The sequence below is a fragment of the Oreochromis aureus genome, linkage group 4 (assembly GCF_013358895.1).
Source record: "Oreochromis aureus strain Israel breed Guangdong linkage group 4, ZZ_aureus, whole genome shotgun sequence".
Classification (NCBI taxonomy): Eukaryota; Metazoa; Chordata; class Actinopteri; order Cichliformes; family Cichlidae; genus Oreochromis; species Oreochromis aureus.
The window spans coordinates 12,463,163-12,487,015 of record NC_052945.1 but is presented as its reverse complement, the minus strand read 5'-3'; the positions used below and the strand labels follow the sequence as shown (position 1 = coordinate 12,487,015).

Below are 23,853 nucleotides of genomic sequence, written 5' to 3'. Positions count from 1 at the left end.
TGTAGTTTGATGGCAAGATCCTGAAGCTTGGTCACATTCTTCTTCTCCTCCTCAGTCTAAACAGATTACAAACTGTAAGTAAAAGGGAATTGACTCAGCTCCACATCTCAGCTTAGTTTCATCTTCTAGTTCACTCAGCTGTGAGATACAACACCCATGAACAATGAAAAACACTAATTATTCCCAAACCCTACCATCCATTCATGTACAGTTTATATAGATCATCATATCACAGCTCAGGCTGACAAGTACGCTATCAGCTTTTTGTTAGTGTTCAAAAACTAAAGTTCTGAAAGTTTAAGAAAAATATATTCACAATAAAATATTGTAAATAAAATAAAATACAACTTTTAACTGTTTTCTTTTCACTGTCTCAGCAGTGGCTTTGCCACCATTTCTTTTAATCGGTTTATACTCGACATGCAGCTCATCGGGATCAGTTATAAAGAAGGTTGTTTTGGCCTCAAATGGGGTGTTCTGAGTCAGACCCCTCCTTTTGTGCTAGATGTGCACTGTAGTAACAGCTAGTTAATGTAAAGTGTAGAAGTAAATTTAAATGCAATTTGATATACAAAGAGGTGTTTACAAGGGTTATAGACAAGGGTGCACATAAGTGGTCCGCAGGTGCGCATTCGCTATCAAAATAAAAGACGCGCACCAGATAAGAAGTTGCAACGTATGTTTGCGTACATATAAAAGGCACTGTTTTTGTCCGCTAGAGTGGGATTTTCACGGCATATTCTGCACCACATCTCTGTGCGTTCATCATTTATTTGAAGCCAGCTCACCTCCTGCAACCACTTTTCCTAGAATACGCGCTTCTTTTGCGGTTTTAGCTCATGTTGGTACTTTAGTGGAGATTTTAAAATATGATAAATTTGACCAGTTCTTAGCAAATGGTTTGTGTCTAAATGTGTCACTTTTAATAAGCCACCTAGCTCACTAGATCTATATAAAAGCAAGACACTATAGGAACTTTTACTGAGAATCTTTTAGTAACAGTAACTCGTTTAATTAACAAACATTAAATTTCTTTTCAAATTCATTGATTTATTTCTTTAATTTATGTATACTTATGTATTTATTATTTGATTTATCATAAAAAATACACTTTAAAAACCTTTGGTTAATCCACAGGTAGGTCTGGCCTGTTACATATCTTTCACATAAAATACTGGTTGCAGCAGCTGTTGCTTTTTAGATATTTTCTGCATTATATGGCTATCTGTAGAGCTAATAAACATTCCTTCTGGATACTCCTTTTCAAAAGTGTTACTAAGTGGCTAAGCAATTCAGTATGGCTTTTTATTTATTACTTTTAATAGCTCCCTCTTTAACGATTACATTTACATTCTAAACATTATTTTATGAAAGCAAAGAAACAATAAAATGAATGAGTCATTTTCAAAACATTTATTTAAGTTTGCAGCATAAAAAGCATCCAACAGATGATTCATATTTTATGAAATCTGTTGAATAGCTTCATTCAAGTGTGTCTTATTCAGCAGACTCACTCTGAAATAACAAACAAACAAAAAAAGAGAGTTAATCAGAGGTTTTAAAAGTTATTTGACAAAAGTTATTTGTTTTAACATATCTTGTTTTAATAATGTTTGCTTAACGGCACAAAACATGACAATGTGTGTCACTTATAATGATGAGCACAATTTTTTTTTTTTTGTATATTTGGACAGAAGTTGCTACCTTTCCAGTGTCACGGCTCTTGGCTCTCAACTTGTTGACCTGGGACTCAGCAATCTCAGCACGCTCCTGAGCTTCCTCCAGCTCATGCTGGACCTTCCTGAGCCTGGACATGTGAGTGTTTGCCTGCTCCTCCTGTAAGGATTTACAGAGATACTGACTTAGTTATAGGGGAGTCAATGGTCATGCTATGAACCAAGCTGAAGGAAATTTGTCATATAATTGTAGTTGACTCACAGCCTCCTCAGCCTGTTTCTTGTAAGCCTTGACTTTGAGCTGCAGCTTGTTGACCAGATCCTGAAGTCTTGCGATGTTCTTCTTGTCCTCCTCAGTCTAAACAATTAGGATTGTAAGTCAAAGGAATTGGCACAATAAATGAGATCATTTTTAGTTAGATAATTAATTACCTCGTAGGTGAGCTCTTTCACTCTCCTCTCATATTTCCGGACTCCTTTAATGGCATCAGCTCCACGTCGCTGCTCAGCTTCCAGTTCAGCTTCCAGTTCACGCACCTGGAATTTGATAAAAGAATATAATATAATAAAAAAAAAATGTAGCTACATTATTATTGTCATAGTAAAGCACAGAAATAAAAGTGTCTTAATTCTACTTCATCGTCATCATCTTTATTTATAAAGCACTTTAAAACAACCATAGTTGACGCAAAGTGCTGTACACCAAAACTAAGTAATAAAGATACATAAGATATAAATAAATAACAAAAAAAAAGAAAATAAGTAAATTAATTAAATCATAATTAATTAAATTACAAGAAAAACGAAGTCTCGCTGAGGGCAAAAGAACATGTCTACACAAAGGTAGACTTCCATTGTGAAACTAATTTTAGCACTGTGTATAGTTTGTACCCTGGACTCCAGTTTCTGGAGCTGCTTCTTGCCACCCTTCATGGCGAGGTTCTCTGCCTCATCCAGACGGTGCTGCAGGTCCTTGACTGTGACCTCCAGGTTCTTCTTCATCCTCTCCAGGTGAGCACTGGTGTCCTGCTCCTTCTTCAGCTCCTCAGCCATCATGGCAGCCTGAAATTATGGGTGGTATTGGGATTACTGATCAAGCATGAACAAGAAATTTGAAAAGAAAAGAAGGCTTGTAAAGTACTAACTTACATCAGTGATAGCCTTTTTGGCCTTCTCCTCAGCATTTCTTGCTTCTTGAACTGCATCATCCACCTCACCCTGAACCTGGACAAGGTCAGACTCCAGCTTCTTCTTGGTGTTCAAAAGACTGGTGTTCTGAATGAAGCAAGAAAAATATATTTTGGGTTAAATATTGGAGGCTATATCAAGAATCTACATATGTAGAATATATCAGAATCGATAAACTAGTCTCATCATAATATCAACAACAGCATTTATGTTTTTTAATGGTTAGGCATTTATTTTATTATTGGTTTATTTATTAACCTGCAGTTTAATTCTGTATTATATTATGTTTTTTGTTCCCTAATCCTTAAGTGTGTTAATTCTGGTTCAGACATGCAAAGAAAAATATGTATAAAGAATTTTTGTTATATTATAATGAGTGATACAAACAAAAAAACCTGAGAGTGAAGCAGTCCAACACGCTCACTAGCATCAACCAACTCCTGCTCAGCTACTTTGCGTCCTCTCTCTGTCTGCTCCAGAGCGGCTCTCAGCTCCTCAATCTCAGCTATCATCAGACCATTTCTGCGCTCCACCATGGCGACCTGCTCCTTCATGTCTTCCTGTCCTCTGAGAGGATCATCAAGGTGCAGTTGGGCATCCTGTTAATAAGCAAACAACAATACAAACAAAGAAATACAATTTACTGTGTCTTACTAGTTAATTGAGACAAAAGCATCTACCAACTCACCTTGAGCTGTCCTTGGACATTCCTCAGTTGTTTCTGGGCCTCAGCAGCCTGTCTGTTGGCATGGCTCAGCTGAATCTCCATCTCATTCAGGTCTCCCTCCATCTTCTTCTTGACTCTCAGGGCATCATTCCTGCTCCTGACCTCAGCATCAAGAGTGCTCTGCATGGAGTCAATCACCCTCTGGCTGTTCCTCTTGATCTGCTCCATCTCCTCATCCTTCTCTGCCAGCTTTCTGTCAATCTCACTTTTGACCTGGTTTAGCTCAAGCTGAACACGAAGGATCTTGGCCTGCTCGTGCTCCAAAGTTCCCTTTAAATGATTTAAAGAGTTTTGTTAAAAAAAAATGTTATTGCAACATAAACTGGAGAAGGGATACTTTTATAAATTTGAATAAAAACAAAGTACATTTTTATAAAATACATTACCTCAGCTTCCTCCAGAGCTGTCTGAATTTCAGACTTCTCAGTCTCAACAGTCTTCTTGGCCTTTTCCAGCTCATGGATGCTCTTTCCGGTCTCACCAATCTGCTCAGTCAGATCTGAGATCTCCTCTACAGAGCAAACACAGCCAAGAGTTAGAGTACTTGGAGCTGATATATACAAATGTTTTTGCCACAACATAAGCTGTAAATGAATATAAACATTAGCATCATATCCATATGATCTATAGCAAGATAAGCATACGCTGCAGGTTCTTGTTCTCTCTCTTCATGGTCTCAAGATGATCCAGAGCCTCTTCATATGAGTTCTTCATCTTGAATAACTCAGTGCTGAGAGAACGAGCCTCCTTTTGTGCTCCTTCCAGCTCTGCCTGGCTCTCCTCATACTTCTGCTTCCATTCTGCTACGACCTAGGTTTATATAGGTTATTCAGTTAGTTGCTATTATGGGTGTATCCCTCTTCTTATCATATTAGTTATGTTTAAAACTTTACCTTATCAAAGTTCCTCTGCTTCTTGTCAAGGTTGGCAGCCAGAGCATTAGCTCTCTCCACATCAATCATGAGGTCCTCCACCTCACCCTGCAGCCTCTGCTTGGTCTTCTCCAGTGAGGCACACTTGGAGTTCACAGCCTCAATGGATTCCTCAGCCTCTTGCAGGGGCTGGGCAATCTGCAACACTCTGAGCAGATCACAGTCATGGCGTGCTGACTGAACAGCATGAGCCAGGGCGTTCTTGGGCTAAAATATAGCGTTAAGTACATTAAATTCAAGGAAATGTAAATGTCAGACTTGTACTGTACACAGCGAAATAAGGAAGTTCTATATTTTCATTTGACAGTTTTTCATTTTATGAATTGACTAAATGGCAAGAGAATAGGGCTGATAACTAAGGGACTGTTCCTGGGCACCTTAACCTGTCAGTGTCAGTGTAATTCTTTTCCAGTTTTAAGGAGTGCAGTCAGATATATATACATATGCACATATATTATATATGTGTTGGTCAGGCTTCACTAAATATTTTTCAGAATTTTCTAGATATTGTTACTTTAAAATCTACCTTTACTTCCTCCTCAACATGCCTCTTAAGCTCCTCAATCTGCTGAGTGAAGGCTTGCTTGCCCCTGGTCAGCTGGGAAATCAGAGCTTCTTTCTCCTCAAGTTGGTGAGAGAGCTCTTTTCTTTTTAGCCACAGATTGGTTGTAAATATTGGTCACTTACCATTCTCTGTTTGTAGTCTTGCCTTCTGGGCATTAATGTCATTCAGCTGGCGAACATTCTCATCATTTTTGGCTTTCAGCTCACTTAGCTGATCCTCTAGAGTTCTGCACATTTTCTCCAAGTTGCCCTACCAGCAGCATAACAAGAATAAAAATGTAAAAAATAAATGTCAGTTACTGTGGTATGAAATGTTTTGTGAGTCATGCGTAATCTTTGAGTTTAAAGTTTGCAAGGATCTAAACTTAACCAAATGCTAAATCATGTTTGAAAACAATGTTTTCAACAATTTTTACCTCAAAGATTTCTTGAAAGAATTAACATACTTGTATTTACTTTTAGTTTGCTTAAAAATGTTACAGTTAGTAGGAAAAGGTTTTGGGCATATATACCACAAGGAAATTTATAACAGTGAATTGGCCCTTATTCATTGAGCGTTACACAAAACTTTAACACAAAATTAGGAGCATGAAGATATTAGAACGTTTATGACCTTATACCTTTGCTTTAGTGACAGCCTCCATATTGCTGGACAGGTCATCAATCTCCAGCTTGTACTCGCTCTTCTCCTTCTCCAGCTTCTGTTTGACACGCTGGAGGTTGTCGATCTGCTCTCCGAGCTCTGCAACAGTGTCAGCCTGCTTCTTACGGAGAGCTGCTGCAGTAGCTTCATGCTGCAGAGTTGATTCTTCAAGATCACAACGCAGTTTCTGGAACTCAGCCTCTCGCTTCTTGTTCATCTCAATCTGAGCAGCTGTTGCTCCACCAGCTTCCTCGAGCCTCTCGCTGATCTCTTCAAGCTCCCTGGAGAGGTCGGCTCTCTGCTTCTCTACCTTAGCCCGAGCTGCCCTCTCAGCCTCAATCTCCTCTTCCAGCTCCTCAATACGAGCCTTTATGGTAATAACACCACAAAGTCTTACTGAGTTGACAAGTTTTAGTTTCACTGAACATAATATTCACCTAAAATAATGGTACTTGGAGTTCTTTGATCTTCTTCTGAAGCTGAGCACCAAGAGACTGCTCATCCTCAATCTTGCTGAGAAGTTGGCTGATTTCAAAGTCCTTCCTGTAAGTGGAGAAAAAAAAAGAAATGACTCTGACAGCTCTGTGGCTCTTCTGAATGCAAGTGTAGGAACTTTATCAGTAACTTTTTTTTTTACTTCTTGATTTTCTCGTCAGACTGCTGCTTGTCATTCTCCAGATCCATTATGGATTCCTGGGCCAGTTTCAGATCTCCCTCCAGCTTCCTCTTGGCTCTCTCAAGGTCCATGCGGAGCTTCTTCTCTTGCTCCAATGAGCCTTCAAGCTTATTTAAAAATAGTTACATATGTTTCCAATTGAATGATCCATAATAATATAAAATATAAAAAAAAGAAAGAAATCTCCTTTATTTTCAGATGCTGTTTTCTTACATCATCAACTTGCTGTTCCAGCTTTGTCTTGGACTTGGTCAGAGTGTTGACTTTGTCCTCCTCTGCCTGGAGATCATCCAGTGTTTGCTGATGGGCCTCTTGTAAGGCTTTCTTCTCCTTGGTTAACTTGGCAATTGACTCATCTTGAGATGCCATCTCCTCTGTCAGGTTTTTCACCTGAAATAATGTGTATATATTAAGTTTCATTTTCTTCCACAACTTGCTGAATATTTGAACATTTAGGTGTCTAGTCAAAGAGCAATATTACATATTTTAATTGAACTAAGAATACAATCAAAATGAACTGAACCTTGTTTTCTGTGGCATGTTTCTCCTTCTCCACTTTGGCCAAGGTGAGCTCCAAGTCATCAATGTCCTTCTTTAGCTCAGAGCATTCATCCTCCAGCTTCCTCTTCTTAGCAGTCAGCTCAGCATTGATTTCCTCTTCATCCTCCAGTCTCTCACTTGTCTCTTTGAGTTTGGCCTCGAGCTGGATCTTGCTCTTAATGAGCCCCTCACACCTTTCTTCAGCATCAGAGAGATTCTCAACTTCCTATAGTACACAGTGAACAGACAGTAAAATCTTATCAGTAATAATTTGTTGTAATGGATATTGGATTTGCTAATTAAGTCTTAACTGTAAGTAAGTAACTAAAGAACAGTGGAGACAGAGGATGAGTTAGGTATGCAGCCTTTTAATACCTAACCTGTATACATGAAATAAATATTGTCATACTTTGGTTTCCTACTTACTGCAGCCACTTGAAGTTGCAGGTCATTCTTCTCCTGCAGCAGGGCGACCATCTTCTCTTCCAGTTCCTTCTTCTTGGCCAGAGCAGTAGCCAGGTCTGTCTGCATCTTCTCATAGTTCTCCTTCATGTTCTGGAGCTCCTTCTCAGTCTCAGCACTCTTCAGAAGAGGCTTGATCTTGAAGTACACTTTCAGCCATGGCCAGTTCTTGACATTCATGAAAGAACGGATGTTGTACTGGATGGTGTAGAGTGAATCTCTAAAAAAACAAACAAACAAACAAAAAAACAAATATAAAAGTGTTATTTTTAGTGTAGTAGGTAGTAGTGTAGTAGTACTTTTAGGGAAAAGAAAAGACACTACTATTACAATAATGTTACCTCCTCTCCATCATCTTAACAAACTCTCTCCTCATGAGGTATCCTCTGCAGAGAGCCTGAGTCATGGTCACCAGCTCAGCCAGTTTTTCATCTCTCATTTCCTCAAGAGTGCCGAGCAGACCAGCTTTGAAAAACACCTTTTTTTTGGTACAGGTGCAACCTGGCAGTGTTTATTTTTTTAAACCCATTAATATAATGATATTAATAATAATAATGTGTACCTTAGTGTGCCCAAACTTGTACTGTGTGTGGTCAATATCAATGGAGCCAAGCAGCTTCTCTGAAGCTTTCTTGTTGTCAATGAACTGTCCCTCAGGGATGACACTGGCATTCAACACTTTGTATCTTCAAGAGAGAATCATGTTTTTACTTGGATTTTTCTTCCATCATATTCAAGTTTGTCCTTTACAACAACAATGAAATCATTTCTGCTGTCTAATACAGTAATGTGCTGTCACCTCTGCTTGAAGTCACCATAGAGGATTCTGCTGGGGAAACCCTTTCTGCAGATTCTGATGCCCTCCAGTACACCGTTACACCTCAGCTGGTGGATGACCAGGGCGTTCTCCATAAGACCTGAGAGTCAGAAATTTATGAAGTTTCAAAACTTTATTTATGTCAGTTGGTCATTTTTGCGGTTAGTGGGACTTTGGGGTGTTTTACCTGGGGTCTTTGTCTCATTGGGAATCAGGCAACGGACAAAGTGAGGATGAGTGCTCCTTAAGTTGGTCATCAGCTTGGCCAGATTCTCCTGTAGATCAACATCATTAGATAATAGTTTAATAATATTTAAATATAAGATTTTAAATTGATATCTTAAAAAATAAATCTATACATACTCTGAAAAGTGCAGAGACAGTCTGGAAGGAACCACCCTTCTTCTTACCACCCTTCTTGCCACCACCACCAGCTTCCTCTGTTTTCATAAACAGTAAATTTGAATAGTGAAACTGCATAAATATTTTAAAGGTGTAGTGCTTTAATAACTAAATACCCTGCCTAAAGCAGTAATTAACTTAAAATAGAGCCACAGAGCCAGTATGAATATAAACTGAATGTCCCTCATCTAAAATCTATAAATACATTACCTTTACCTTTCTTATAGTAAATGTTTCAAATTTGCCTATTTAAGTCATGTTGGTCACTGTCTTATAATTACAGTTCTATATATTTTCAAACTATACATATTATTCTGCAGTATTCAGAATAGACAGATGCAGAATAGACAATTGCATACGACATGTACTGGATAATGGAGTTCCTGATTACTCGTATTTCTTACCATCAGTTGAGGCATGAGCTGCATACAGGAAGCACAGCAGTTTGTTTGAAGACTTCTGGTAGAGCTGAACAACTGATTCATTCAGTGGGTCCTTGTTCTTGTCTAGCCAGCCAGTGATATTGTAGTCCACTGTACCAGCATAGTGAACCAGAGCGAAGTGTGCCTCAGCCTTTCCCTTTGCAGGCTTTGGCTTCTCAAAGCCCTTGCTCTTTCCAAGATGCTGATCGTGCAGCTTGTTCTTGAAAGTTGTGTCAGAGGCCTTGGGGAACATGCACTCCTCTTCAAGGATGGAGAAGATGCCCATTGGCTGAGAAAATGTCACATATTATATCAGGGCTCTAGAGTGCGACCAAATTTTTCAATGGTGCGACTAAAAAAAATCTCTGCAACTCTCCGTGTGGTCAACAACAGACACACATTATGCCCCTACCGTGGTCTAAACCAATCAGAGATAGTCAGGGGCAGGGCCTCTCTGATTGGCCATGGTCCAGTTGAAAGTGCAGGTGGATAGAGAGAGGTGAGTAGCTTGAATAAAGTGATATCATGAATCGACTTTAAATATAAATGTATTTTGCCAGAAACGCCAGATTTGCAGGTTAGAGCTCACAAAACTATTTCAACAACCACCAAACAGCAAACGAGAGCAGGTAAACTGACTCCACACAAAGACGTAAATACAGAGCGCGGACCCGACGCATCAGAATCAGCTTTCTCTTTCTCAGCTTTCTCACCCGATGGCACGTAGACGGACACGGACACGCCGTCGGAGAGGGGTCTGCTCTGTGTTTACGTCTTTTTGCGCTAGATTCTGAGCTGCAGGTTTTGTCTGTCTCTAACCAAAATTCACCGAGCCAGCAGCAAAAGAAGCAGCAAACTACGCTTCACATTTGATAAATGTCGTGATGAATTCCCTCTTACTTGTGCTGTTTTGCTTCCACCACGATAAAAATCACACTTCATGCACAGCTCTCTCTTTCTCTGTATACTTCAAGAACAGTTTCCCGTTTCAAATCTCTGTTTTCTGCATTATTCATTCGCTTATTACCCATCAGTTTACCGTTGTTTACAGCGCTGTCGGCCGCTGTCTTTTTCTTTTCTTTTTCTTTTTTTTCTTTTTTTACTTAAATGACCTCGGACTAGAAAGCCTAATTTCTGCTGTTCAATACTGAAGAAATTTTTAAAATTATGCAAAATTGCAGAATATTGCAGAATATTTTTAAGGTTATCTGCTATAAAAAGCCAGGCCAGGAAAATCTCCTTCATGTTTTTCTGTGTTTTTTCTCAGTTACTTTCACACAAAGGCATCTGCTGTGATGTTCACAATTCTGATGAAGTCTCACATGTATCAGTACTGATAAATGATCAGAATTATAATATTTCTGACTGTCTGAGGCTAAATTGAATCGAATCAGGACTTTAAGAACCGGAATCGAATGGATTATAGAAATCAGTGATGATACCCAGCGCTAGTGAGCGGCCTAGGCCTGACAGAAGTGGATGTAGCTGTGGGTAATAAGAAAAGATGAAAAGAACTATTGATAACTTTTTTGTTAAGTTAAGGCCTGAACCGTCTGAAATTCATAGCCAGTGCTCTGACACGGTGCCATCAGTCTTTGAATGCTGAAAAAGCACAGTGTATCCAGAAAACACATTATATGCTGCAATAAATGCACTGCCCAAGTGTCCTCTCTCCCCACTGCCTTTCAGAGGCAGGCAACAGCAAACAGGTCGTCAGAGGAGGCCGAGATGATGATTAAGTTTAACATTTTCTACAATATTGCCAAAGAGTGCCAAAGCACTTTAAGTACAAGATTGTTAGTTAATCATTTACAAATCAATATTGTCAATATTGTCTCACATGTAAAACTGCGGTGTTAAGCGATGTGGTTGAAAAATTTGAGTGCGCCTAACTTTTGCACCTAATCTAATCTAATCTAATCTAATCTAATCTAATCTAATCTAATCTAATAACATTAGATTTATAACTGATTATATTATAGCTGTATTCAAGATTGCCTGTTTAATGATAAATTCTCTTCTTCCAGGTCAACACTGCTGTCTCGGCTTTGTGCAAATCTGTCCATGAGAAAATGTTCTTGTGGATGGTTGTGCGTATCAATGAGATGCTGGACACTGTAACTTTAAAAAGTTAGGCGCACCGGTGCAACCGTGGCAAAAAGTTAGTTTAGAGCCCTGTATATTATTGTTTTTTGAAGGTGACATACACCCACATGTACATTTCTTCCAGGACAGCTTCTTACCTTCTCAATAAGCTCAATGCAGGCAGCCAAGTCCATACCAAAGTCAATGAACTCCCATTGAATGCCCTCTTTCTTGTATTCCTCTTGCTCCAGGACAAACATGTGATGGTTGAAGAACTGTTGCAGTTTCTCATTGGTGAAGTTGATGCAGAGTTGCTCCAAGCTGTTGAACTGTAATTAAAGAAAGGTATTTAAATTCATGCCAAAATGTTATTTTTCTTTTAAATCTACTTGGATAATTTTTACTGCTCACATCAAAGATCTCAAATCCAGCGATATCCAGCACTCCAATGAAGAATTGTCAGGGTTGCTTTGTGTCCAGCATCTCATTGATACGCACAACCATCCACAAGAACATTTTCTCATAGACAGATTTGCACAAAGCCGAGAAATTTTCACTGCTATGCAGATGACACGCAGCTCTATCTATCCATGAAGCCAGGTATCACAGACCAATTAGTTAAACTGCAGGAATGTCTTAAAGACATAAAGACCTGGATGGCCGCTAACTTTCTGCTTCTTAATTCAGATAAAACTGAGGTTATTGTACTCGGCCCTGAAAATCTTAGAAATATGGTATCTAAGCAGATTCTTACTCTGGATGGCATTACCTTGGCCTCCAGTAATGCTGTGAGGAACCTTGAGTCATTTTGACCAGGACATGTCCTTCAACGCACATATTAAACAAATATGTAAGACTGCTTTCTTCCATTTGCGCAACATCTCTAAAATTAGAAATATCCTGTCTCAGAGTGATGCTGAAAAACTAGTTCATGCATTTATTACTTCCAGGCTGGACTACTGTAATTCTTTATTATCAGGATGTCCTAAAAACTCGCTGAAAAGCCTTCAGCTAATCCAAAATGCTGCAGCAAGGGTACTGACAGGGACTAGAAAGAGAGAGCATATTTCTCCTGTTTTGGCTTCCTTCATTGGCTTCCTGTTAAATCCAGAATTGAATTCAAAATCCTGCTCCTCACATACAAGGTCTTAAATAATCAGGCCCCATCTTATCTTAATGACCTTGTAGTACCATATCACCCTATTAGAGCACTTCGCTCTTGCACTGCAGGCCTACTTGTTGTTCCTAGAGTATTTAAAAGTAGAATGGGAGGCAGAGCCTTCAGTTTTCAGGCCCCTCTTCTGTGGAACCAACTTCCAGTTTGGATTCGGAGACAGACACTATCTCTACTTTCAAGATTAGGCTTAAAACTTTCCTTTTGCTAAAGCATATAGTTAGGGCTGGACCAGGTGACCCTGAATCCTCCCTTAGTTATGCTGCAATAGACGTGGGCTGCCGGGATTCCCATGATGCATTGAGTTTTTCCTTCCAGTCACCTTTCTCACTCACTATGTGCTAATAGACCTCTCTGCATCGAATCATATCTGTTATTAATCTCTGTCTCTCTTCCACAGCATGTCTTTATCCTGTTTTCCTTCTTTCACCCCAACCGGTCGCAGCAGATGGCCGCCCCCCTGAGCCTGGTTCTGCCGGAGGTTTCTTCCTGTTAAAGGGAGTTTTTCCTTCCCACTGTCGCCAAAGTGCTTGCTCATAGGGGGTCATATGATTGTTGGGTTTTTCTCTGTATTTATTATTGTGCTATCTACTGTACAATATAAAGCGCCTTGAGGCGACTTTTGTTGTGATTTGGCGCTATATAAATAAAATTGAATTGAATTGAATTGAATTGAGACAGCAGTGTTGACCTGGAAGAAGAGAATTTATCATTAAACAGGCAATCTTAAATACAGCTATAATATAATCAGTTATAAATCTAATGTTATTAGATTAGATTAGATTAGATATTTTTTTTAATTACCTGTGGGACGGTCTGACCTTTGGTCACAAACTCATTGCCGACCTTGACTCTTGGGTAGCACAAAGCTTTCAGCATGTCAGCCGAGTTCAGGCCCATCAGATAGGAGATTTTGTCTGCCACTGTTTTGAATTAAACAGTGAGCCCAATAAATATTCATGAAATGTATGTCACACACATTGTCAACACTAGAAAACTTACATTATGAGAATGCAATTATTTTATTATTTACCCTCAGTGCCATCAGGTTCAGCCTGCTCTTCACGCTGCTTCTGCTTGAATTTCATGTTGCCATGATGCATCACAGCACCAGTCAGCTTGTAGATGCTTAACTTCTCATCACCACTAAAGCCCAAGATGTCAATAGCAGTCTGTAAGAAAAAAGCGTGAAATCATGAAATAGTCTAAAAAAAAAAAATACAGATTTATGCTTAAGTATAATATTGTTTGTGAAAGTGAAATGTATTTTTACATCTGTTGCAATGAACTCCTCCACATCATTGATGCTCTTGACAGTGATTTCGCCCTGACTGATCATTGGGTAGTCATAGGGGTTGGTCGTGATCAGCAGAGCCTCTGAAAGCAGAAGTTAAATCCATTAATTTTATTAGCAAATAAAATTTTAATTCAAAATTTTAATTTAAATTAGACTGCCTGTGAATTAATATAATAAAAGATGAGTTGTCATACCCAGGAGCTCAGGCTTGTGGCCTGTCATCAGCTGATAGAAAATGTGGTAGCTCCTCTCAGCAGACAACTGGAAGGTAACACGGGACTTCTCCAGCAGATCTAATAATAACAAATAACAATGAGAAAATTTAGGATTATCACAAAAATCTTTTCCAGAGCATCACTTGTGCATCAAGTCAAGAAGAAGCAGAAATACAGCCCCACAGAATATTCAGTAAACAAATGAATGTGTAGTTGGTAGTAATTACACAGCCTTTCTATAAAAATAAAATAAACCAAAAAAGCAGTTGCGGTATTAGCTAAAAGTAATATTTGCTGAATATTCCTGTCTATTACATTACAAATACTTTTCACCACCACTTAAATGGTTTTTTAGTACCTAAACATTTAGGTAAAAATTCCTCTTTCAAGGAATGTAAATTGTAATCCTTAGATTTCAAGCCATTTTCAAAATAATTATAGTATACATGGTGCTTTGTTCAACCTTTATTAGCCCTATAGGGACAATGAGGATTTGTGATTAGTATCGAGTGTTTATTGATGATATGGTAAGTAACCACTTCTGCTGCTACACACACAACATCAGACAGTAATACCATTAAAATACATCTGTCGTGTCCAAAATTGAACTTCACTTTGCTGCCTCCGGACACTTATTAATCAAAACAAAACACATAAAAACACAAGCACACACATATACAGAAAAGCAAAAACAAAACAACCCCCCGCACTTACAATAGACAAATTAATTACACTTTTAACTTACACATTTCAATATCAGCTGAAGCAAGTTTTCCAGTGGAACCAAAGTGGATTCTGATGAATTTACCCTAAACAGTCAGATTGTTATAAAAATTGCAGTCTATGGTAGAGTGGTACATGTTTCACAGCATCTCCTTTGTGTAATCACTTACAAAACGAGAGGAGTTGTCATTTCTCACAGTCTTGGCATTACCATAGGCCTCCAGCAGAGGGTTGGCAGCGACAATTTGGTCCTCCAGGGAGCCCTGCAGGAAGAGATAATAAGATTAGATAAATACATAAACTCAACCCACACATGGGTCTATCATAAATAACCAATATTACCTGCATCTTGCCAGGTGATGATTCCTTCTTAGCTCCAAGAGCTGCAATTGTTGCAAAGTACTGGATGACACGTTTGGTGTTGACAGTCTTTCCTGCACCAGATTCTCCGCTGGAAACAGTATAAGAGACATATTTTCAAGATTCACCCTCTGTATCAAGTTTTAGAGATAGTCATGTGTGCAATACTCACGTAATCAGGACAGACTGGTTCTCCCTATCTGGAATACAAACATTAAAGCATTTTATCTAACTGCAGCAATAACCTCACATTTAAGGCATCTTTTAGTTTGTATTCACAAACTTTAACAGTAACTACTACTTACCAGTGAGCATGAACTGATAGCCATTGTCAGAGATGGAGAAGATGTGGGGTGGAGCCTCAATCCTCTTCTTTCCTCTGTATGCTGCTACACATGTAGCATCATATACAGGAAGCCACTTGTAGGGATTGACGACAACGCAGAACAACCCAGAGTAGGTCTGTATCAGAGAGCACAAGGGTTGCTTACATTTTTGATTTACATTTTATTTCTTTTAGATAAACTTTCAAATAAAAACTTACGTAGATCATCCATGATGCAAAACGCTCTTTGAGGTTAAACAGCACAGATGGCTCGTTAAGGTGTGTCATCATTGCCATATCCTCCATCTTATCGAACTTTGGAGGGTTCCTGGGGTGGATGTCTTCCTCTTTCACAGTGACCGTCTGAATAGAAAGCAATTTTTAAATAATCAACAGGGTGTTTGTTGTGTACAGATATAGCAGAAAAATGTTTACGTAGATAGGATGACAAATATATAGACGTAAAATGGAAAGAATTTTTACCTACCTTTCCTCCCTCTGTCTCAACAGTGGCTTTACCACGATCCCTCTTAATAAGTTTACACTTGACATATAGCTCATCAGGATCAGTCACAAAGAAGGCCGTCTTGGCATCAAATGGGGTGTTTTGAGCCTCAATCCTCTCCTTTTCTGGCTTCCGGAGGTAAATGGCCGCCGGGCCATACTGCTCCATCTCCGCATCTGTGCTCATGTTGGCACTTTAATGGAGACTGAATATATGACATAAATTGAAACAATGTGACCATTTATGAGTTCTTGAAATTTTCTTAAGCAGATATCTTCTATCATGAAAATGTCATTTACATTGAACCACTTACCTCACTGGATCCCAACTGAAAACTAATGGTATCTTGTGTAAAGATGCTACAATGTAAAGAAATGCCAAAATTAAGCTGGTTTGCTACTTTGAGTCTAATATTTCAGCCATCATATTTCAGTAAAAATATTTATTCATTCAGTTGACTGACCAAAGTGCTACTACACTCAATCAGCAGCAACATATTTAACAGGAATGTTTAAACCGTTAAAATATGGTAACCAGTGAATAATTGACCACACTCACCTGTGTCAGATGCCTGTCAGTTGGACTGGGTTTCCAGAGTTGCTGCTTATATATACTCAAGTGCGCCTGCTCAGCACAGCTGTTACTTGATTTGGTAAAGTACAGTATGCTTGTCACTTTGTTACTTGACAGTTATCGACTCATTGCTGATACCATGAGTACTTATTAACATACTTATATGTTACTTTATGATTGACAGAAACGTTGTGATTTTTGATTATGTTCTGTTAAACATGAGACAAAAAAATGCCAAAAATATTTTTAAACATAATTTTATAGTCAATTTTGACATCTATAATAAAGAAGATAAAATACTGTTGGATCTAAAAAACAAATATTAATTAAAAATTTCTAAACTTTACATATTCTAATTAAGTATTGGTAAGTCAATCTGTAAATATTTCAGTGTTGATTTCTTTTACATAGAACTGTATTCAACTATATTATACATTCAGATATATACTATTAATGCATTTTCTTATAGTGTCATTTCATTTTTAACACATCACTTTTAATTGATTTATAAATACAGTATTTACTACTCTTATTATGTTCACAGTTTATTCAATACTGCATAGCAAGAGTGTACAGCATGGTTTGTGAAGTGTCTGCTCCAATAAATCCAGAGAAGTACTTGGGGGTCAGATTTCAGTTGACACATTTTATGATAGGCAGTCGCATCAATTTAATTTTGATATGACAGCCAGGACTGAGTGCTAATGTTGGGGAAGCGTCAGAATGTCACTGGTGTATAGTTGCACAGTATACATATCTCTGGTATCTGATACTAATTTCACGCTGCTGTACTTTCCATAAAAGTTAAAAGAGCAACATATGATTCCTGGAAATGTAATACAAGAAAAGTTGGCACCTCAGGTAAGACCTTAAATAACAGCTGCACAAATAAGATTTAAAATGAGTGTTTTTCATTTATGATTGTTGAAAAATGACAATTTTGTTACAAGAACATAGTAGTAGCTTATATTTAAGCAGTTTATATTCAACTTTTACTGAATGAGCAGAGATGAAAAAGTATCTTGAAGTTTGGAATAATTTGCAGTGTCCTCTCAGATTACGTGCTGAAACTGTTGACAGGAGTGGTTTATCATTTATCATCTTAACAGAGGATTACAAGTCATTGCTGTAGTCAAAAATAACAACAGCTAATGGACAGAGTTAGGATACCACTCTTGCACTGAGAGGACATTTGTCCGACATATCTAGAGAAGCAGGTGAATTTTTTGTTCTTATATTATTTAATTTCATAGTTTGATAGGAAATCTGTCAAATTATTTGTTTTGAATTCCCCTATGAAGTTTCAAAAAGAACAGTTCCCACAAATGTAGGGCATTTTAGTCACAAAAACTGACTCATTTGACATTTTCAGAAGTGGAAATCAAAGTGAAACCTTGACTAAAGTTTAAAAATTAAAACTTTAATTCTCCAACTGTACAAAATTACAAAAGTTTAACAAATTTCTGATATCGCTTATTATTGGCTATTATTTTACATAATGTAAACATGCATAAACAAGATAAAACCTTTTATGCTCTTCCTGTCTATTTAGTTTACTTTAAGGTGTGATTCACACTTAAATAGCTTGAATATACTGGATGAAGGTTTGATGGAGGGTATAGATTTTTTAGTTGTTTAGAATATTATTTTTTTGTACTGGAAATTGCCTCAAAGGCTACTTTGCTCTCTTAAAGTGATTGAAATCTCCTTTGGATTAGAATTTCAGTTTTGCAAGTATATAATATATTGCCCTATACAGTTTGGACTGAGTTAGACAAATCGTGGAAATTGCCCAGTTTTGTGGTTGTTAATTTTTAAATGACATGTTTGAACTCATTTCTGCTGGTTGCTCTATATCAATGTACTTCTCAGGGTTCAAATATATTCCTCCTGTATGCAGTGAAGGAAGAAGATAATTTCTTTCAGTGCAAAGGGTGTACATGGTTTGCTGCGGTTCTTGAGTAGGTGGTATATGTCAAAGTAAAATCCCCAGATGTTACATGGCATGACCAAACTCTTAGCTTGTTGACCTGGGACTCAGCAATGTCATTGCGCTCTTGAGCTTCTTCCAGCTCATGCTGAACCTTTCTCAGCCTGGGTAGGTAGATGTTGGCTTGTTCCTCCTGTAGTTGATGGGAATTAAAATGAGGGCACCCTCATTGATATATTAGTTAATTTAACTTCAGTTTAATTTAATGTTTACTTTTCATATTTCTGCGTTCTATCTCAGATATTTGTACAGAATAGTATAGCTTTGTTTTGAGGAGCACTGTATAAAGGATTGTAATATATTGTTATGAGTGTTAAAAACAAACAAACCTGAGGGTGAAGCAGTCCGACATGCTCCCTAGCACCAACCAACTCCTGTTCAGCAACTCTTAATCCTCTCTCTGTCTGCTCCAGAGCGGCTCTCAGCTCCTCAATTTCAGCCACCATCAGACCATTTCTGCGCCACACCATGATGACCTGCTCCTTCATGTCTTCCTGTCCTTTGAAATCATCATCAAGGTGCAGCTGGGAATCCTGATAAAGTAAATTAATAAATAAGCAAACCAGTAAGTAAGTAAAGGAACTAACAATTCTATTTTTAAACAGATGAGCAGAAAAAAATTGTCTCTGACAAAAGCATCTACCAACTCACCTTGAGCTGTCCTTGGACATTCCTCAGTTGTTTCTGGGCCTCAGCAGCCTGTCTGTTGGCATGGCTCAGCTGAATCTCCATCTCATTCAGGTCTCCCTCCATCTTCTTCTTGATTCTCAGGGCATCATTCCTGCTCCTGACCTCAGCATCAAGAGTGCTCTGCATGGAGTCAATCACCCTCTGGCTGTTCCTCTTGATCTGCTCCATCTCCTCGTCCTTCTCTGCCAGCTTCCTCTAATCTCACCTTTCACCTGGTTTAGCTCAAGCTGAACATGAAGGATCTTGGCCTCCTCGTGCTCCAGAGTGCCTTTTAGAAAGTCATTTTAACAAATACTTGAGAAAATATGTTTTAATTAATTTTAAAGTAAAGTAAGATTCTATAAAATACATTACCTCAGCTTCCTCCAGAGCTGTCTGAATTTCAGACTTCTCAGTCTCAACAGTCTTCTTGGCCTTTTCCAGCTCATGGATGCTCTTTCCGGTCTCACCAATCTGCTCAGTCAGATCTGAGATCTCCTCTACAGAGCAAACACAGCCAAGAGTTAGAGTACTTGGAGCTGATATATGCAAATGTTTTTGCCACAACATAAGCTGTAAATGAATATAAACATTAGAATCATATCCATATGATCTATAGCAAGATAAGCATACGCTGCAGGTTCTTGTTCTCTCTCTTCATGGTCTCAAGATGATCCAGAGCCTCTTCATATGAGTTCTTCATCTTGAACAACTCAGTGCTGAGAGAACGAGCCTCCTTTTGGGCTCCTTCCAGCTCTGCCTGGCTCTCCTCATACTTCTGCTTCCATTCTGCCAGGACCTATGTTAATATAGGTTAATTAGTTAGTTGTCATTATGGGTGTATCCCTCTTGTTATTATATTGGTTATATTTAAATCTTTACCTTATCAAAGTCCCTCTGCTTCTTGTCAAGGTTGGCATCCAGAGAATTAGCTCTCTCCACATCAATCATGAGGTCCTCCACCTCACCCTGCAGCCTCTGCTTGGTCTTCTCCAGTGAGGCACACTTGGAGTTCACAGCCTCAATGGATTCCTCAGCCTCTTGCAGGGGCTGGGCAATCTGCAACACTGTCAGCCTGCTTCTTGCACAGAGCAGTTTCTGGAACTCAGCCTCTTGCTTCTTGTTCAACTCAATCTGAGCAGCTGTTGCTCCACCAGCTTCATTGAGCCTCTTGCTGATCTCTTCAAGCTCCCTGGAGAGGTCGGCTCTTTGCTTCTTTACCTTAGCCTGATCTGCGTCTTCCAGCTCTTCAATAAGAGCCTAGTTTGAAATTTTATATTAACAGAGCTTGTCAATGGGAACTTATATTGTAACTGTTTTTCATAATAATGAACAATATTCATTATGAACACTGTTCATTAGTGTTACCTTAAGTTACCTAAAGTATCTTGCTGAAAAGCTCCATCAAGTTTTTCCTTGATGGAGAAACCAAGAGAGATTTTCAAGGTAATTGTCCTCATAAATACTGAGCACATCAGTAATGTCTACAGTATACCCAGTGGCAAATTACAATAGTGTGCTGCATGGTTTATGAATTATTTATTCCAATCAATCTTGATATTAACTTGACAGTGATATTAAGTTGAAAGAGTTTATACTAAGCTCATGTGTGTCCAAGTCATTTCGACATCACAGCCAGTACTCAGTTTTAAATTTGGAGAAGTCTTGAAATGCCACTGGTGTACTATTACAGGACATAAACATCTCAGCCATCTGAAATAAAATTCAGAGCAAGACTTTGTATTAATGCCAGACAAGTGTTATAGATCTCTACTAGGAATAGAGTTTAAGAAGGACTGCCAGCTCAGATAATTCAATACCAGAAAATTGTTTGTTATAAAAAATTGTTAATGTGTTTCTGCAAGGAAAAAATAAACATATAGTTTTTAAATTTCAATTTTGATGTACTGAGTAAGTGATAAATGATGAATGGAAGGAAAAGTCTGGGATCATAGCCAGAATTACCTTTCATCGCCAAGTTTTGCACAGACTTGTCTTAATGTCTGCCATCTTACCAGCAGGTCACAAGGTGCTACTATGGTCAAAAATAAATCCAGCAAAGAGAAGAAGATGTGACTTGTCTTTTGCATAAGAGAAGGATATATTTATAGGACAATAATTAGATATGTTGTTAACACCATATCCTAACCTGAAAGAGATTTGTCATCTTTAATAGTCTGATTAATTTCCAAATGTATTTTCCTAAAAAAGCACGTGTTTAAAGGTAAGATAAGTTCAATTTAAAATGTTGAGTAAAATAACATATTGTGCATGTTCGCTGTGATCCAAGAGCTGGCTAGAATAGTAAGGAAAATGCAGAGTAGACACACAGACAACAAAACAACCAAAACAGGGAAATTACTTATTTCCTCTGCTACTTTTAGCTGTGGTATTTTAGAAGAACACATTACAGACAATGCAGTCTAATGTTTTAGTGTCTTGCTAGGTGTAAAGTATCAAGTGTTTAACCTCTTACTGAATTTTCTAAATTCTATGATACTGTTACTGTAGTACTATTTTTATGAGCACAGATGAGTCACTTTGGCTTGCACTTCTGGAGAGACACAGTGAAATTTCTCTAGAAAGATCTAGCCACTTAAGCTCCCTTAGGAAACAGTATAAATGGCTTCTCATTTGCTTCTTGTGAAAGCCAGTAACATTCTCAAAATTTTCTTTTGTCTAAATCCCATTTATTTGCAAATCCAGACATTAGGTGTCTCTGATACCTTCAACATTCACAAAGCCTTAAACTCTAAGATAAGATAAGATAAGATAATTCTTTATTGTCATTGCACAGTCATACATAGTACAGTAGTACAATGAAATTGGAAAAACTGTCCTACGTCGGCACTACATATAACACAACACGACACGATATGACACATCACAACGCAACACAAACAACACAACACAGTATATTAACTTAGAAATAAAAAAGAAGAATAAGTGTTATGTGTATTGCACACTGTTATTATTGCACATTAATTATTATTGCACCTTGTTATAAATATAAATATTATTATTGTTATTGTTTTAAACATTGTTACCTCCCCTAAAAAGTCCAGGAGGTAGCCAATCAGGTCAGCTATTTGCATTGATTAGGGCTATTGCCCTATTGTAAAAGCTGTCCTTGAGTCTGTTTGTTCGGGACCTCAGCAGCCTGAACCTCCTGCCAGACGGCAGCAGCTTAAACACCCGATGTCCTGGGTGTGTACAGTCTCGTAGGATGCTGCGTGCCCTCTTGAGACAGCGAGTGCTGTACAGGTCCTTCAGGGAGGGAAGAGGATGTCCAATGATTTTTTGGGCCATATTGATGACCCTCTGGAGTGCCTTTCTGTGTGCTGCGGTGCAGCTGGAGAACCATACACCGATGCAATATGTCAGCACACTTTCAATGGAGCAAAAAGCGAAGAGTGACATAAATGGGAGGTTATTGTCATCAAGTACTCTGCCAAAATAAGAGGTCTGAGGACAAGTAATGACCTGTATGAGAATGACTATTGGTATTTTGGAGACATGCAACCACTCCCCATGTAACGTTAACCTGTATGCCATTTTAGATATATAAAAATTATGGTGAAAGTCTAGGATTGAGTGAATAATACCTTGGTCATACAGCCCTAGAGGCTAGTGGTAACCACCTGTCATTTAACTGGTTGGTCTATTCCCCAACCAGCTGGCAAAAACCTTGTGTTTGCTTTGGCCACTAGCATATTTCTGCTGTAGTAATTTGAATCGAAGTGACGGATGTATCTAAAAACACTGTCTACTCTCCGAGCTGTACTGACACTGCCAAAAGTGTAACATAAACTAGAAACGGAGGCAGTTGGTTTCAGAGTTATAGTGGCACTTTATGAAAAATTTTGGCTGAGGTGCAGCTTTTACTTTGAAAGCAAACCTTCTCCATTTCCAGTTTCCATCACACTCTTTCTAGTATTTCTACTGCTGGGGCAGTAGTTAGGAAGTATTCAAAGCATTTTTATCTGAAGAAGTACAGCTGACTGTGGCAATCTGGTAGCAACCAGTGCAATAAGTAGGAGGTTTTTGGTACAGAATCTTCTTTGAATCCAATTTCACCCAGTTAAGCCAACAACCTCACGAAGTGGCTAGAGAAGAAAGAATTTATGAACCTTTTTAAAATAAATAAATAAATTTTAGATAAATGCGTGATTGAGCAAAGCGTGTGTCATGTCATGTGAGAAACCTCTGCAAATGTTAGACATAATTTAATGAAAGCTGTTGTTGAGTGCAAGGTAAGAGATAGGTATTTTCAGAAGCTTGGTAGATCAGCAGGTTGGCACGCTAGAAAAAGAGCACACCCTATAGCTAAGGATACAGCACTGCAGTTTTATACTACAGGTAAGTGTAAATGGGAAAAAGGCAAGCAAGCAGAGCCAGGGCTAGCCTTGCCCACTTCTTGGAGGAAATTAGTATTACTTATGCCTACACACATGTTAGAAGGACAGACAGGCAGAGCAAGAAGAGGAGTGAAAAGGAGAAGGCAGGTTAATACCTGAGAGGACAAGAGGAACCATGACATGGATTCACTTAACTCGAACTAAAATAATTAATTAATTGACCAAAAATATTAATAATGAACTTTTGCATAAGGAGAATCTGTATTCACTCATCTAATTGTGTTCCAGAATGCTTGGGCTGCTTTTTGTCAGTCACTTCCCACACTGTCAAACTCAATTCTATCATCCTCACTCAATGTTTCAGTCATTTTCACGTTCAGTGAGCCATTAAACCTCTATTCCTTGTAGTTTAAATGTCAGTGCTTTTCTATATTTATGTCTTTGAGACATTTTTATTTACAAAATCCAATGCTGCCCATTTTATCATTATGGGGGGAAATCCTGTTGTACATCCCACCATTGCTGGGACA

At 38.4% G+C, this 23,853-nt stretch overlaps 2 pseudogenes; both read right to left on the bottom strand.

The window, feature by feature from the left end:
- Window positions 1-1,431: 1,431 nt before the first annotated feature.
- On the bottom strand, window positions 1,432-15,919 carry LOC116317659 (annotated as a pseudogene).
- A 2,613-nt stretch (window positions 15,920-18,532) lies between these two features.
- LOC116317657 lies at window positions 18,533-21,132 on the bottom strand (annotated as a pseudogene).
- Between the last annotated feature and the right edge of the window lie 2,721 nt (window positions 21,133-23,853).